We start from the raw sequence: 16,011 nt of genomic DNA, 5'->3' as shown, positions 1-16,011 counted from the left end.
TATGCATACGCAACACCACAGAGGAAATGTTCATTGTGTGTGATTTAGAGGTGATCTGGTCTCAATTTTACAGCTGAGTAAGCTGGTCCCAGAGCAGACGTCTGGGTTTGGGCTCCAGGTTTTTACATCACGTTACAGAGCAGAGGAGGTGGAGGCTCCTGCAGGCGTGAAGCACTCCACCTGGTCGACCGCCTTTTTCTCCCGTCCCTTGCCATCAGGTGCTGGGGCCTGAACAAAGTTCACCTTCCTGGTTCACCTCCCAGCTCCTCCTGCCTGAATTCAGGGGCAGGCCTGCCTGCTTAAGTGCTGAGGTCACTCAGCCATGGCAGATATTTTCTGGGATGGGATGACTGCAGGTCATGTCCTGCCAGCTGTGAGTCAGGGCTCTCGGCTGCAAGTGATGAGTGAGTTCAGCACGTTGATCTGGCACAGCTGCCTGGCTGGTGCACATGCCAGGTATCCAAACAGGGCAGGCCCCCTCACATACCTCTCCAACACACACACATGCTCCTAGGCCCCAGGGCCTTCTGCAGGCTCAGTTTACGGCATGCCTGGCTTGTTGTCCATATTCTCCGCCTTTACTGCACCAATGAATCCTCACCTTCATGATATGGAGGGTGGTTGTGTACCATCAAGGCAGAACCAACCCATAGCTGACCTTCCAGCAGGTTTTCAGAGGCAGTGCATTGCACGGGAGGAGACTGCCCATCTATGGATGGGTTTGAATTCAAACCGCGTGCCTTTGGGTGGGTAGCGAACTCCTCACCACTAAGCTACCAGTTCATCAGATTTCCAAAGGAAACTTTCACCCCAGTGAGGCCACACCAAAAAGCAAACAAACAAACAAATAAACAAACACCAACAAGGGAGACTCTTTAAAATCTAAAAATCCAGGTTCACGACTGGGCCCATCTTGTCCCATCGAGTGCCTCCTTTAAGACAGTGTCTTTCAAACAGACCCATGCTACCTCTGTGAGATATGTGACAATACCTGGAGAGATTTCCAGTTGTCACATGGGGTGGGGGGTGACAGTGGCAGCTCAGGTGGAGGCCAGAGGTGCAACTGAACTTCCTCCAGAATACAGGACCAACAAGGAACAATCGAGCGCGAAGCCTCCGTGGTCAGTCACCGGTCAGATGGCGACCTGGCCTCTCACAGGTGCTGTGAGGCTTCTTCTTGTTAAGCACAACTCACAGCAACCCTCTGAACAACAGGTCGGCGTCCTGTCTGCTCCTGCACCAACCTCACAATCTCTGACACACTCAGCCCACTGCTGTAGTCCCCGCGTCAGTCTGCCTGACTCAGGGGCTTCCTCTCTTTTGCTGTCCCTCACCCTGCCACACAAGATGTGCTTCTCCAAGGAGTAGCCTCTCCTAACAACGTGCCCAAGGTACGCGAGATGAAGCTTCTCCATCGTTGCCTCCAAGGAGCACTCTGGCTGCACCTTCTTCAAGACTTAGGTTTGTTCTGTTGCCAGTCCATAGGCTATTCAGCACTCATCTCCAGCACCACAGTTCAAAGGCATCAATTTTTTGCCCCTGTTCACCTGAGTCATTGTCCAGCTCTGGCACCATGCCTGGCACAGCAAGACCATGGCAGTCATGGCTGCATGGGGCCATCCTTGTCTGAAGCCTTCCTCAGCCTGGGGCTGTTGGCTGGGAGACAGGCGTGACAGGGTGCATGCTTGACCCTCCCTGACCTTCATACGAGAAGTCTCTGAAATGATCCAGGTGTTGCTGCCCTAGCCTGCTTGGGCCAGTTTTCTGGAATAGTCCTTTGCTCCTTTTATCAAGCACCCTACAAACCAGGAAAGAGCAGGTTCTGGAGCAGACTCAGAATGCACCCTAATTTGATCAGGACTCAGTGCTCCGCCCACCTGACCCTGACCCTCTACAGACTGAACCCCCCCTCCACCTGTGCTTGTGGAAAAAGTGTACAAGATGGGCAGTAAAGGCGTCCCCTCCTTCAGAGCCTGAAGGCCCAGCCTAGAGGAAGGGCTGATTTGAGTGCAGTCGGGAGGGAAACAATCTTACCGAGAGCTGCTGCAACAGAGACACCACAGACTTTAACAAACACGAATGGATTTTCCTCACAGTTTATGAGGCTCTCAACTCATGGATTCATTGTCACTGAGCCAGAACCAACTCAAAGTTTGTGTAGCTGGTGGATTTGAACTGCCTGCCTCTGGTTTGGCAGCACAACTTCTTACTCGTTGTTGCGTACTGTCGATCCATGGACTTGGAACCAACCCATAGCTGACCCTCTGGCGGGTTTTCAGAGGCAGTTAATCACACAAGAAGATTTCCTGTCCTGTTCCCATTGGGCGGCTGGTGACCTTGAACCGCTTGTGCCTTCGGGCTCACAGTGCAGCCTCTTTCCACTAAGCTCCCTTACTCACTAGAGCTCCCTTTTTTATGAAGCTGGGTGGCCTAGTGGGTAAAGAGTTGTACTGCCAACCCAAAGGTAATAATTGTTCAAATCCTCAAATCCACCAGCTGCTCTGTGACAGAAAGTCGGGCAGTCTCTTCCTGTGTGATTTATACCCTCAGAAAATGCACTGGAGGGTCATCTATATATATATACGCAATGAGAAGTCTTACTTCAGAACACTAGCTCTAGGAGAAAGCTTTATCGGCTCTCAGGAAGGAAGGTCCTTGTTACTTCAGCTTCTACTGGTTCCTTAGAGATCACCAGATGTGTTGTACCCCATCTCCCCTCTGTGGGATTGTTTGATTTTACAGCTCCAAAGAGCTGCACTCTAGATACACTTTACACCAATCCTGATTCATTCACACAATAAAGACAGCCCATTCCTAATCACCGGCATCTTGTTGTTGCTGTTATGTGTCATGACATAGTGATAAATCAACTCCCAGGATGAGCCTCCAGTGGGTTTTCAGAGGCAGTCAGTCACATGGGAGGAGAATGTTCATCTTTCTCCCTCAAAGCAGTTGGTGGATTTGAACCTGTGTCTTTGGGTCAGCAAAATAACTACTTGCCACTGAGCCCCCTGAGCTACAATCCCTAACAGCCTCGCTGCTCTTCCTAACTTGTTCTCCTCCGCCTTGGGGGTGAATGGGGCAAGTGTCTCCTCTCCCCAGATCACTGTAAGTTGCTTCCTTCCCCCTAACTGTCCCCCCGCCCCTGGAGAAGGGACTGGTGTCCCCAGATCAGGAGCCCCACACCCTGTGGAGAACTATCTTTCTGGAGACCCAAGTCTTTGTAGACTCAAGTCTGCCATAACTGACAACAAATTACTACTGGGGGACACTGAAGGGTCAGGCCAAGCTTGTTGAGTCTGAGGGTTAAAAGCCTCAATACCCAGGCTCAGTTTGGCCCAAGTGTCCAACAGGGAGTATGCCACCAGGGAAGACGCGCCCACCTTCACACCTCAGCAATGGTCTTGGTCTGGGGAGGGGTGGAGCCTCCATGCGGCTGTGGAAACCGACTGACTCCAGGACAAGTCCAGGCATGCAGCTGCTTCTGAAAACGAAGAAGTATCAGTGTGTGGCAGGGCAAAGGCCCCAGAGGAGGGAGAAGGCCAAAGGACAGGGGCCTGGTGAAGTACAAATAAAAAGGGCCACACTGTGGGCCTACCCTGCTGCCCACGGGTGCTCTTCTTGGAGGAAACATTTTAGTCTTTCCAACCTGCCATGTGGCACTTGATCTTTCTCTATCTTTTCTGCTCTAGCGTAGCTCACTGCCAGTCCCCAGGGGCTGAGGATACTGTGATTGCCTGCCAGCTTCTGTCCCTCACTGACACTGTCCCTGCCCAGGCCGCCCTGGCCTGCCAGCTTCTCCTGTAGAAGTGCCAGGCTGGGGGAGGGCTGCCTGGGCCTCAAGTGGGCATCTTTCCAATGGTTCTGGGCCTAGGACCCAGGGAGTCTTGGCTGCAGTTCAGCAAAGGCCCCTCCCAGGGGTTCTTAGCCCTCTAGTGTCCCAACTCCCTTCCAACGCCCAGTTATTTCTCCAAGTCACCAACCTCTGACAATCTCCCTTTCCCCAGGCCCTTCCCTTTCTCAGCCAGCTGTGTGCAGGGCGCCCCCTGGTGGCAGGATCGCCATGGCCCCACGTGGTGTGGGAAGGACCTTGAACGGGCTTTGCCAGCTGGAGTTACACTTTTATATTTGGCCTTGCTGCACCCTCGAGACCTCTCGGATGTTGTTGTTGTTGTTGTTGTTAGATGCTATTGACTCGCTTACGACTCATATAGACCCTATGAACAACAGAGTTGAATCCTGTCCTATCCTGTGCCCTCCTCACCAACTATGATACACTTGAACCCATTGCTACAGTCACCATGTCAATCCATCTATCTTGTTGAAGGCGTTCCTTTCTTTTATTGACCCTCCGCCTTTCCAAGCATGATGTCCCTTTCCAAGGAATAGCCTCTCCTAGCAACATGTCCAGAGATGAAGCCTTGCTGTTCTTGCTTCAAGCACTCTGGCTGCACCTTTTCCAAGACATACCTGTTCCTTCTTTTGCCGGGCCATGGGAGATGCAGCACTCTTCTCCAATTCCACAGTCAAAGCCATGAATTATTCTTCTGTCATTCTTATTCTTTGTCCAGATTTTAGTATATCAAGTGATTGCAAAGACCATGATCTGAATCAGGTGCACCTTAATCTTCAAGCTGACATCATTGCTCTCCAGGATTTTAGAGAAGTCCCTGATAGCATATTTTTCCCAATGCAACACATCTCCAGATCTCACTCCTCTTCACACACGTTGGACTCAAAATGCTATAGATGTCTGATGCCTGACTCCCTAACCCTGTCCCTGTGGCCTGGACCACATGCCGGGTGTCTGGATGGCTGAGTCAGTCTGCCCTTACCTTCTTCCTGGAAGAGTGCCGTCCAGGCGCATGTTTGCCCCCTCCGTGTGCTCAAGCTCTTGTCCTCCATGGAGCACAGCACACAGATTCCAGCAGCACGCACTGATGGTGGTGGCGGAGAGGATGATCCTTGCTCGCTTGCCTTCGTGTTGACTCACAGGATCCTAGGGCTCTTCCAGCTCAGCCATCTCTGAAAACCGAGGGCCCCGCAGTGAGCAGTCTGAAGCTCGGGGCTTCTCCGCAGCTTGGGCCTCAGCTGAGCCTCCGGCACTGGCCCGCCCGCCCGCCTGTGGCGAAAGCCGCCATGCGGGCTTGGAGGCTTATTCCAGTCACATAGGTTCTCTCCCCCTAATCCTCACCTCCTCCTTTTTTTCCTTTCCAGCAGCAGTTATAAAATCCAGGAAATAAATGTGGATTGATGGCCTATAAAGGGCTTAGTTAGTGCTGTGACCCGCTGGGTTATGTAACTCCTATTTATTATCGGCCTTGGATGAAGTTTCTATTGAAGCCACTCACTAAGCTGATTCCATGACATTTCCTTTCGCCTTGTTCAGAGACGGCAGCGGGAGACATTCCTCCACAACTTCAAAGACCAGAAATTGGTGGCGGGGAGCCCTTAAAAAAAAACCTCTTTCATCCCTCGGGACAATGTTTCTTTCACCCACATCAGCCCCGACTCACTCAATTCGGCAAGGGTCCGGGCTCTGGACCAAGGCCCTCCTGTGGAGTCCCTGGGCTGTAGACAGCCTTGGTCAGAGGCGAGAAAAGGTGTTCGCCTCACTCCTGGTGAACTGAGAGGAGTGAGAACTCAGGTCTCTGAGAATCTAGATGCAGCCTGGTGGAAAGAGAACTAAGAATCAAGAGTTCCAGCCTGATCTCTGCTGTTGGCTAGAGGCAGCCTGCATGTAAGCGTGGTTGTTAGTGAACTGGTCCACCTTCTCTGGACAATTTGACCCTCAGTAAGGATTACAAGGCATTTTGTTCATAGTGTCGCCATGAGTTGTGCTCGACTCGACAGCAGTCAACAACAACAAGGATGACAACGCTTCGTCTCGCGTATTTGGACTTGTTGCTAGGAGAGGCTATTCCTTGGAAAGGGATATCATGCTTGGGAAGGTGGAGGGTCAGCGAAAGAGAGGAAGACCCTCAATAAGATGGACTGACAGAGTGACTGCAGCAATGGGTTAAAGTGTACCAGCAATGATAAGGATGACAGGATAGGACAGAGTTCAAGGCTGTTGTCTGTAGGGTTGCTGAGTCGTACTCAACTCGATGGCACCTAAGAACAAGAAGCATCCTCCGTGCCCACTAGGGTGGTCAGCGCAGCGAGGGTGAAGGGGAGGGATGGTGGGTTTGTGCTGCTAACCTGTGGGAGTCCAATATGGTATCACTGCGTGTTCAAAAGGGAGTAGAGCCTCGCTTCTCCTTGGCAAGGCAGCTTATCAAGCAAGTTCATTTCCTCTTCTCTAGGCACTCCTCACTCCCTCATTCCCTGGGAGGAGGTACTATTGGGAAGCCAGGTTTCTACTTAATTAAGCTTCATTACTCTTTCCCAGGTGAGGCCAAAGGGGACTTAGGAAGCAGCTCCCTGAAGGCTCAGACGCCATGCTAAAGTGAAGTGGTGGAGATTCCTCCCCAGGTTTAAGAGGGCAAAGATGGGCACTCAAGACCTGAGGGAAAAGAAGCTCCTCCCTCAGGCTCCAGAGGACACAGCATTGTCTCTCCTTATGGGGCCTGTCATGCCCATCCAAAGCAGTGATTCTTGATGCCTTTGGGGTTGTTGTTGTTGTGTACCATCGAGTCAGAACCGAACCATAGTTGACCCTCCAGTGGGTTTTCAAAGACAGTATCATGCAGGAGATTGTCCATCCTTTCCCCACAGAGCAGCTGGTGTATTCGAACCGCGTGCCTTTGGGATTCCAGCACAGTTTCCTACCACTAGTCCACCAGAGCTCCTCCTTTGGGGTAAACTTATGCTTTAAGCAGGAGGTACAGGCTGTTTGAATGCCCTCCTTTAAGGTCCCATGTACACTTGTGAATGTTAGGAGTTAGTTGGGCATGAAAGCCAAACTACTGAGATCTGTATTAACAGAGACGATGTACCACAGAGAAGTAGCCTTGGAGCACACCCGAGTCAAGACCCTCTTAGACCGAGGGATTGTCCCAGAGAAATTGTTAGCCCACTGGCAGGGAAGGGGCTACATGCTAGCTTCTGGCTCACATCATATCATGGGAGTTGTCAGGTGGAAGGGCTGTTAACTTGGTGTCCCAGAAACATGGCCTTGATAGGGGAGGATTGCCTGACAAACTCTGAATTGGGTAAAGCCCAGGGCTGGGCCCCAGGGCCTTCGAAACATCTTTGTCCAGTTTCTTTTCAGCTCTGGCCAGGCTCCTCAGGGGAGCATCGCTCGAGAATCAACATGGGCCTATTGGATAACATGCCAAACTTGAATGTAAATGCTCCCAGACAGAACTGTCAATGGTTGCCTTCAGAGAACCATAAGCAAGGCAAACATGCAGCAACAGGCAAATAGGAGCATCAAGGTTGAAAATCCTCAAAGCTCATTGTCATCTGGGTGAAGCCCAAAGCTTGACAGAGAAAGACAAAATATCAAGGCTTCCGAGTGAGGGAAGCATAGATGGGGTTTGTTGTTTTGTTTTTGTTAACTGCTGTGTAGCACTTTCTCTTATCCCATTCACCATTTAACAAGCCTGTGAATGAGAAACATTATCACTAGTGAGGAAACAAAGTTTCTTAAACCCCACTCTGCTTGCTGTCTTTGCACTGGGTTTACCTGCAAACGGGTCCCCGATGGAGATCTACAGTCTGCCTTGGGCGAGAGGAACACTAGGCTTTGTAATCACGTGGGAAGCATAGAACACTCCTAGCCACCACTATACACCCCATTGTGCACCTGATGCGAATTATCTGAGTCCTGTTTGTTTGCTTTTGGCACATTTTTATGCAGTGACTGTGAGTTTTCTTTTAATAAGACATCATGAGAAACAGGTATTAAATGTTTTGAAAGTACTTAGGTGCCACATTTATTACTACTGTTACCTTTCTGGTGTGTCCTTCGTTTGTCTGCACAGCAAAAAAAAAAAAAAAGAACTCTTAGATGCAAGAGGGAATGTGGATCCCGTGTATTTAGTATTCATGGACACTCCCATATGTTAGAGAGGGTGATAAGGAAAAGGAGGGTCTAACAGGTACAAGGGTTGAAGTCTATTAGCTCCTCTGGTGGGAGAAGGATGGGCAACCTCCTCCCATGTGATTTACTGTCTCTGAAAACTCGCTGCAGGGTCAGCTATGAGTCGGTTCTGACTTCACAGGACAAAACAACAACAAAAGGTGTAACAGGCCCGAGATATTTGGAGACAGACAAGGCCTGGACAAAGGGATGAATGAGCGGATTCTGCATTACGCAGGTACTGCAGCTCATATTGTCTCTTGTGATCATCATATTACAAAATAGCCAAAGTGGAAACCATATCAACTCCTCTTTCAAGTAGAGTACTTGATTACACGTCCTCATTTCCACGTCCACATCCCTCTGCTCACCAACTCCTGAGTGCAGGAACTATGTCTATACCCAGCATCTACAAAGTCTGTTGCCAAGGGCCTCCTATGGGCTAAGAGCATACTGGTTGCCGTCACGCACATTATTTAGCCCTTTGGAAATGTAATTCTCTTTTTCGTGTTCAAGGCAACTGGACAGTCAAGTGACTAATGTTGTTATTGCACTGTTGCTATTGATGAGGCCTCCTAGCGACTCTGTAAATAGATTGAAATGATGCTGTAACCTGTACTATCCTCACAATCACTATCATGTTCAAGTGCACGGTTGCACTTACTTAGTGAACCCATTTCACTGACGGTCTTCAGTTGCCCTGTCTCTCCAATTTTCCAAGTGTGTTGTCTTTTTCCAAGGACCAGTGCAACACACCCAACTTTATGTGTGATGAACTTTCATCACCCTGCCTTTCAGGAGAACCCTGGTTGCATTTCCTCCAAGACAGATTGGTTTCTTCTTTTGGTCCATGGGACAGTCAACTCTTCACAAACATCGTAGTTCAAAGGCACAAGTCTTCTTCAGTCTTTATTCATTGTCTGACTTTCAGATGCCTATGAGGCAAGTGAAAATGCCATAGCTTGGATTGGGCACACCTTAATTGTTAAACTGAAATTTCCACTCTTCAGCACTTTCAAAGTCCCTGACAGCAAATTTCCCAAGGTAACACGTCTTCTGAGTTCTTGACTGCTGTTACCATAGGTGTTGATTATGGATCCAAAGCGAAATAAAATAATTGACAAGTGACTAATGAAAGGTCACAAAACTAGGAAATGGTAGAACCAGAACTGAAACCCAGGCCTTGGACCTAGTGTTTTCCTCAGTACCCTCCAGCACCCCCTAGTGCCCAGTGGATCTGGTCATGCCCTCCAAGTGGGCCCTGAGCCTTTATCTTATTTGGGTTTGTTTACTGAGAGGCGAGGCCCCTCCTCTGGCCAGATTTCTGAATCACCTAGGATAATGATAAGACTCACAAAAGGCTGCTTCCGTGGATCACATGTGAATCGAGGAAGAGTTTCTAAAAAGTGTTAGATATTACACAAACAGAAGTTAGTCATGTTAACAACTAAAGGCTTATAGCTTTTTTTCTCCCCCCCCCCCCGTGAAAAATTGTCCAGTGAATATAGACCAATGGCAAATGAAACTGTCACTTTAAGCTTTTAATGTAGCAGTAAGTTCAAAGAAGCTCAAACATCCCTTATCTGTGAACCAAAAGGCAAAGTGTAGTGGATTGAACCTGGAGTGAGCCTGCTGGTGGGTCATCACATTCAGATTATAAAGAGCAAGAATGAATGAAGCTCTGTGCTTCTGGGAAACAGATGTGAATCCAGCTGGGCTGCTCTCAAGTCCCGCTTACACAGCTAGCTCGTTCAGCAGCCTCTGGTTATTTTTCCCTCCCAGATGCACTAGTTTGAAAAAAAAAAAAAGACACAAACCACCACACTTTAATCATCTCACAACTCATCGTTGTCAAGTTGGAACTCACTCCTATCTTCCTCTCCACTGGGTTTCTGGAGGCTGTAAACTACATAGGAGACTGGACATCTTTTTTCTACGGAGTTGCTAGTGGGTTTGGCTTTGCTACTAGAGCTTCCTAACTAACTAGCCTCATTGCCTTTCGGTTGGAACTGATCCATAGATTCTCCAGAGAGTTTTCAGAGGCTGTAAACTGCACGAAAGGAGATTTGCCCATCTTTCTTCTGAGAAGATGATGACAGATCTGAATCGCCTGTTTTTGGACTGCCAGCACAACTCCCCATTTTTCTGAGAAGAATAGAAGGAGAAATAAATTCCTATCTAGAAAGCCTTCCAGGGTGATTTTGGCCACTCCTCCCTCCCCTGGCTTGGTTGAGAACTGCAGCTTTTAATCAAATTTCGTGGAAAAGGGGAAGGGGGGCAAAGAGTTACTCCCAAGCCTGGGCTTGTCTGTCCCCTTATTATGATTTTTCTTTTGAAAACATTAACAATGTTTTTAAAATGTTTTTCCATCATTGCATATGTCCCCTCATTCTGGAAGGAGAAATCAGAACACTCGATGCTGTGCTTGTCTGTGGTTAAAAGGACCTGAGTTATCTGACATCTTTTGTATGTGTCACTCTGATAAACTGGAAATCCCAAGAAATCAAATCCTACCCACCTGGAATGTTTAAACAGTAAACTATTGGGCCTGCAGTCAGGTATTGTTTCAGTCTCTGCAGTCAACAAACCAGAGCACATTAGAACCAAGGTCACAGGACAAAGAATTACAGCTAGGATTTTTTTTAAAAACACAGTTAAGCCACCTCCTTCAACAAAACTGTAGAACTAAGATCTGAAGATATTAAGACAGTATCCCTCAATCTCTATCACATTTGCCTAGGACACTTTACAGATGGCTAAGGTGGCAAAAGGCTCTCTATAAACAGTCCAAGTCAGTAGGTTTGGGGTAGAATGTGCAAACTATGTCCTAATAGAAGCCGTGTTTAAATGATTTGCTTAAGCTCTGGTGGCCTAGTGGCAAGAAGCTGTGCTGCAATTCCAAAGGCATGCAGTTCAAATGCACCAGGTGCTCTGCTGGAGAACGAGAGGAAATCGCCTCCTGTGCCAGTTGGATCAATTCAATGGTACAAGAAAAAAAGAGGGAGGAAATGTTATTTGCTTGGTGGTCACTGTGTAGCTGCTGTTGTTTGCAACAACCCTCTGCACAACACAGAACAACGCCAACTCCTGTACTTTCTTTCACGGTCGCTGCCATGCCGGAGCCCACTGCTGCAGCCACTGTGCCCATCCACCTTTGGTCTTTCTTTCGCTGATCCTCCTCTTCAGCAAGCCTGGTGTCCTTCTCCAGGAATTGGCTCTCCTGGTGACAAGCCCAAAGTACCCAGACAAAGCCTTAGCAGCCTTACTTCTAAGGGGCACTGGCTGCACTTTTTCCAAAACAGATTTGTTCATTCCTCTGGCAGTCCATGGCACAGGCTCAGTATTCTCTGCCAGCATCATAACCCAAAGGCAGTCAATCTTCATTTCTTGTCTAGCTTTTCCATACAAACAAGGTGACTGAAAATACCATGTCTTGGGTCAGGAACAAGGTAGTCTTTAAAATGCTGGTTTTGGGTTTAGACAGGAAATGTGCTCAGTGCAGTACTTCCTTTTATTTCTTGACTGCAGCTTCCACAGCCATTGACTGTGAAGCCAATGAAATAAAATCCTTGAAAGAAAGAAATCTTTGTCGTTCTTTTCATTGCTTACTGTGATGCTGCATTTCGGTTCAGTCTGAGGATTTTTTTTTTTCACACTTGTCTTTGATCTTCTTCAGTAAGTGCTTCAAGTCCTCTCCTCTTCACCTTCAGCTATCAAGGCTGGGCCATCTTTATACGGCAGGTTATGAATAAGTCTTCCTCCAATCTTGATGCCACATCCTTCTTCATACGCTCCAGATTATTTGCTCAGCACAGAGTCAATACGGATGGTCAAAGACATTCTCCTGATTTTAAAGGATGCCCTATATTCTCGTTCTGTCCGAGCATCATCTATGGACATGTTCTGCATCGGCACTAATTAAGTGCTCTGGAATTCTTTCTTTGCAATGCTATCCAAAATTTGTTATGATTCACAGGTGGATTCCTTTGCATAGCCAACACAAGCACAGGTAAACATCTGATACTCTCTGCTTCCAGTCAAGACTCACCTGACGTCAGCAGTGACAGCTCTTGTATCACGCCACTAGAAAATGGCTTGAATTTCTGGCAGTTCCTGTCTATACTTAAAACAACAAACAAAACTCCTATAACTTTTTTAATTATCTTCAACATTTTACAGCACTCTAAAATGATATTAATAATTGCCACATTTTGTTTGAAATCACCCTTCCTAGGAATGGGCACAAATATCAATCTCTACTGGTCAGTTGGCCAGGTAGCTGTCTCCCAAATTGCTTCATTTAGATGAGCGGGTGCTCATAACACTGCATCTGTTTCTTGAAGCACCTCACTTCCTATCCTGTTGATTTCTGGAGTCCTGCAGTGCAGTGTGGCTCAATACCATGAATTCTTGATCATATGTTACCCCCTGAAATTGCTGAGTGTTGACCAATTCTTTTTGGTACAATGGGTTCTTCCATCCTCTGATAATGCACTGTATTGTTCAGTATTTTGCCTCAAGAATCCTTCACTGTTCTAACTCACAGCTTCAATATTTTGTCAGCTGGAGAAATACTAAGAGTGTTCTTCCTTTTTGGTTTTTTAACTCCAGATCTTTGCACATTTCATTACTAGCATACCTCAGAGATATTGTGGGCTACGTTCCAGGGCACGATAAAGTGAATACGGCAATAAGTCATGTGAGTTTTCTGTTTGCCCAGTGTATATAAGGGAGCTTTGGTGGCCTAGTGGCAAGAAGCTGCGCTGCGATCACAAAGGCACGTGGTTAGAGGCGGCCAGCTGCTCCACGGAAGAAGAATCAAGTCCTCCCGTGCGATTAACTGTCTTTGAGAAGCTGCTGAAGTCAGCTATGGGGTGGTTCCAACTTTTTGGTACACATCAAGAACAGTGCATATAAAAGTTATGTTTGCAATCTACGACTGTAGCACATGTGCTGACAGCCTAAAAGGATGCAGTTCAAATCCATGAGCTGCTTCATGGGAGAAAGAAGCGCAATCTCCTTCTGTGAGTTATTGCTTTGGAAAACCCTCTAGAGGGTCAGCTATGAGTCAGCTTCAACGTGACAGCACGTAACATTAATGTTATGAGTTCAACAAAATCCTGCAAGCTACCAAAGCAGCATCATGACACGGATCTGAGTACATGCTACTGGAAGAATGGCACTGGTAGAAGCAGGGTTGCCACAAAACTTCAATAAATGGAGGAAAATACAGCGTCTACAAAATGAAGCCAGGTATTCCTGTACTTCTGTCTTCTCCACCCTCTGAAGTCTTTTCAGCTCTCATTTCTTCAGTTCGCTTCACTATTCTACATTTAAGAGCATGTTTCAGAATCTCCGCTGACATACATTTAATATTCTTTCTTTCATGCCTTTTTAATGCACTTTGGCTTTATGTATTACAACTTGTCTGGTCTCTGGTGCATCAAATCTATTCTTGAGGAGCTCTCTAAATTCCAGTGAGATATACTTCAGGTTTTACTTTGGTTCTTGTGGACTGGTTTCATTGTCTTCAGCTTTAACTTGAACTTGTATGAGAAACTGGTGGTCTGTTTTACAGTCAGCCCCTGGCCTTGTTCTGACTTGAGCTTCTTCATCACCTTTTCCACAGACATTGTCATTGTCAATTTTATTTCTGTGGACTCCATCTGGTGAGGTCCACACACTGTCATGGCTTATGCTGTTGAAGAGTTATGCAATGAATAAGTCATAAAAAAAAAGACCAACAACAAACCAAATTAAAACTCAATGCCACGAAGCCAGTTCTGACTCGTGGACTCCACCCAACAACGATCTGGTTTAGCTGTACAACTTGCAGAATTCCCTCACGTGGTCTCTGGCACTGTGTCTATCACCAAGACCACATTACCGTACAACTACTGAGTCTTCTTTGTTTCTAACCTTCACAACTGAAAATGAAATCGCCTTATACACACATTCTGAGAAGTGTGATGGGCTTTTTAAACACATTGACAGCTGCTGAGAATGAAGTCCCCAGCTGGGTGTGATCGACAGGGGTTTTCCCACCGACAGAGAATACAGGAGGCCTGAGGCTGCTTAGGGATGCGCTCAGAGGCTCGGAAGCAATTCTGCGCCACGGAGGTCTGGACGCCAGTTCCAGAGGAGGGGGACCGTGGGCTACAGTTTCAGTTCCAAGGTCGATGCTCCTGCCCTGTCCCCTGGTTCCTGCAACAAAATGAGATCTGATCTTCCCTATCGCCCAGTGCTACTCTTGCCTCTCACTAGAGATCAGGACAATGACTGAAGGAGGACAAATCAGTTTCTAAGACAATGACTTAAAAGGGCCTAGAGGACTAAGGGGCAACTACAGGAAAGCCCTGTAATGTCTAGGACTGAGCCAGGCGGGCTGTTGGTTACATTCTTGAGTACCCACCTCACTGGACAGACGGCTGTGCCCTTCATCTTGGCCCTTCAGGGCTACTCTTACCTTCTTCATGTTAGAAGTCCACGGTTCTTGTCAACATAAAACAATCCACTAAAACACCGCTTGCCCTGAATATGCATTCGCAATGAGCTGCCTTCCTTTCAGAGTCTCTCCCAAGTGGATCCCAAGTAAGCACACCGTATTATTAAACCCTCCAGTCCAGCCTGCTTGCTGTTACTGAGCGCCATGTGTGGACCGTGACTCAGAGCTTCCGCATTTCTAGAAAGCACAATTGCTGGGTTCCAACACGTGAGCTAAGCCGGCGTGTTCTTCATGCTTATTCTCACCATTCACCTTCAGCCACCACCAAATAGTGATAGTCCTGACCCGCAGAAGTGACAGGTATGATGGGGGAGATTATGTGACTTTCAACAAGAACCTAGAGGCATCCTTGGGAAAGGCAGAACCCCAACAAAACACACTCAACCTCATACATGTTTCATATACATATTTATAGAGATTTCATGTACAAAGTTACATTCTGAACCCCAGGGATTCCATAATAGAAATAAATACTGAAATAACTACATTGCTAAATGAGCTTTTTTGCTCACGGAAATGAAGCCTCAGCCTCTAACAGACAGTAAGTGGGACACTGGGGTACCCATTTTTCATATTATAGAGGCAAGTGAAGTTTGGGATAAAATTTCCAAGACAAAGAACAAATTTAGGACATAAATGGTTAAAATATATTCAAATACTGAGAAAAGTTTGACAAAATTAATAATAAAAACTTATTTTTTTAAAAGAAATGGAAAAAAAGACATTTAGTGTTACAATATAGCATAACCCTGTTAGGAAAGCATTTAGGATTTCCACATTTACTCCTCTCTCCTCTTACTCTTTCCATATTACAAACTGGGACCAAATGAGGCCCTTTCTCAACATGATCAGTTAAGACAAGTCCGAAACCTGGTTGAGTCCTTTGGTAACCATCATAATACTCACAAGGAAATAAATATTCAGTTCCACAGCATTTGCAAGACACACGTTCTTTACAACAGTTAATATTATGAGATATTTGTCTTGTTTTGTTACTAAGGCAGCCTATGTTAAAGGGTCTGTTCTCAAATACAGGAAGACCTTTACAAGAAATGCACGCCACAGCAGCTGCGAAGCTGCATTTTAACCTTTCCTATGCAAACACACTTAATCTGCGAAGTCATGTGCTGCATTTGTTGTGCTCAAAATGTTTTACTCCATAAAGTGTAGCAATTAAGATATTCATTCCTATTTCAAAAGTTTAAATGCACATGAGTTAGAGAAAACACTCTTAAAACTGAGTTCGGAAAGAGAACAGTCTCCCTTTGCCTCACAGAGATTTTGAGCCTGCATTTAACAGTAGTACTGAGCTGATGCACATACCATTGCCCTTTTTGTAGCTTGGCAATGGTCAAATAGTGGCAATTTGATATGGTTCAGCCCCACACATAACCCAAGCATAACAAAATAACAATCTTTGTGTATCCCTTCTTTCTTCCTATAAGAGTACTTTTTAATTTTTTGTTTAATTTTTTTTTTT

General features: G+C 46.7%; 1 protein-coding gene across 1 annotated transcript in view; it reads right to left on the bottom strand.

Annotated features, from left to right (window-relative positions):
- The window catches only part of SPAG9 (sperm associated antigen 9), a 171,028-nt gene that overhangs the window by 885 nt on the left and 154,132 nt on the right, over positions 1-16,011 (bottom strand). The window contains exon 28 of the mRNA XM_006889279.1: positions 2,707-2,711. The gene's annotated coding sequence lies outside the window, so the exon portion shown is untranslated. The remainder of the gene's footprint in view (positions 1-2,706; positions 2,712-16,011) is intronic.

Source organism: Elephantulus edwardii, unplaced genomic scaffold (assembly GCF_000299155.1).
Source record: "Elephantulus edwardii isolate Elephantulus edwardi_28Jun2011 unplaced genomic scaffold, EleEdw1.0 scaffold00077, whole genome shotgun sequence".
In the NCBI taxonomy this organism is placed as follows: domain Eukaryota; kingdom Metazoa; phylum Chordata; class Mammalia; order Macroscelidea; family Macroscelididae; genus Elephantulus; species Elephantulus edwardii.
The sequence above is the reverse complement of the archived record's forward strand: the minus strand, read 5'-3'. Positions and strand labels throughout refer to the sequence as shown.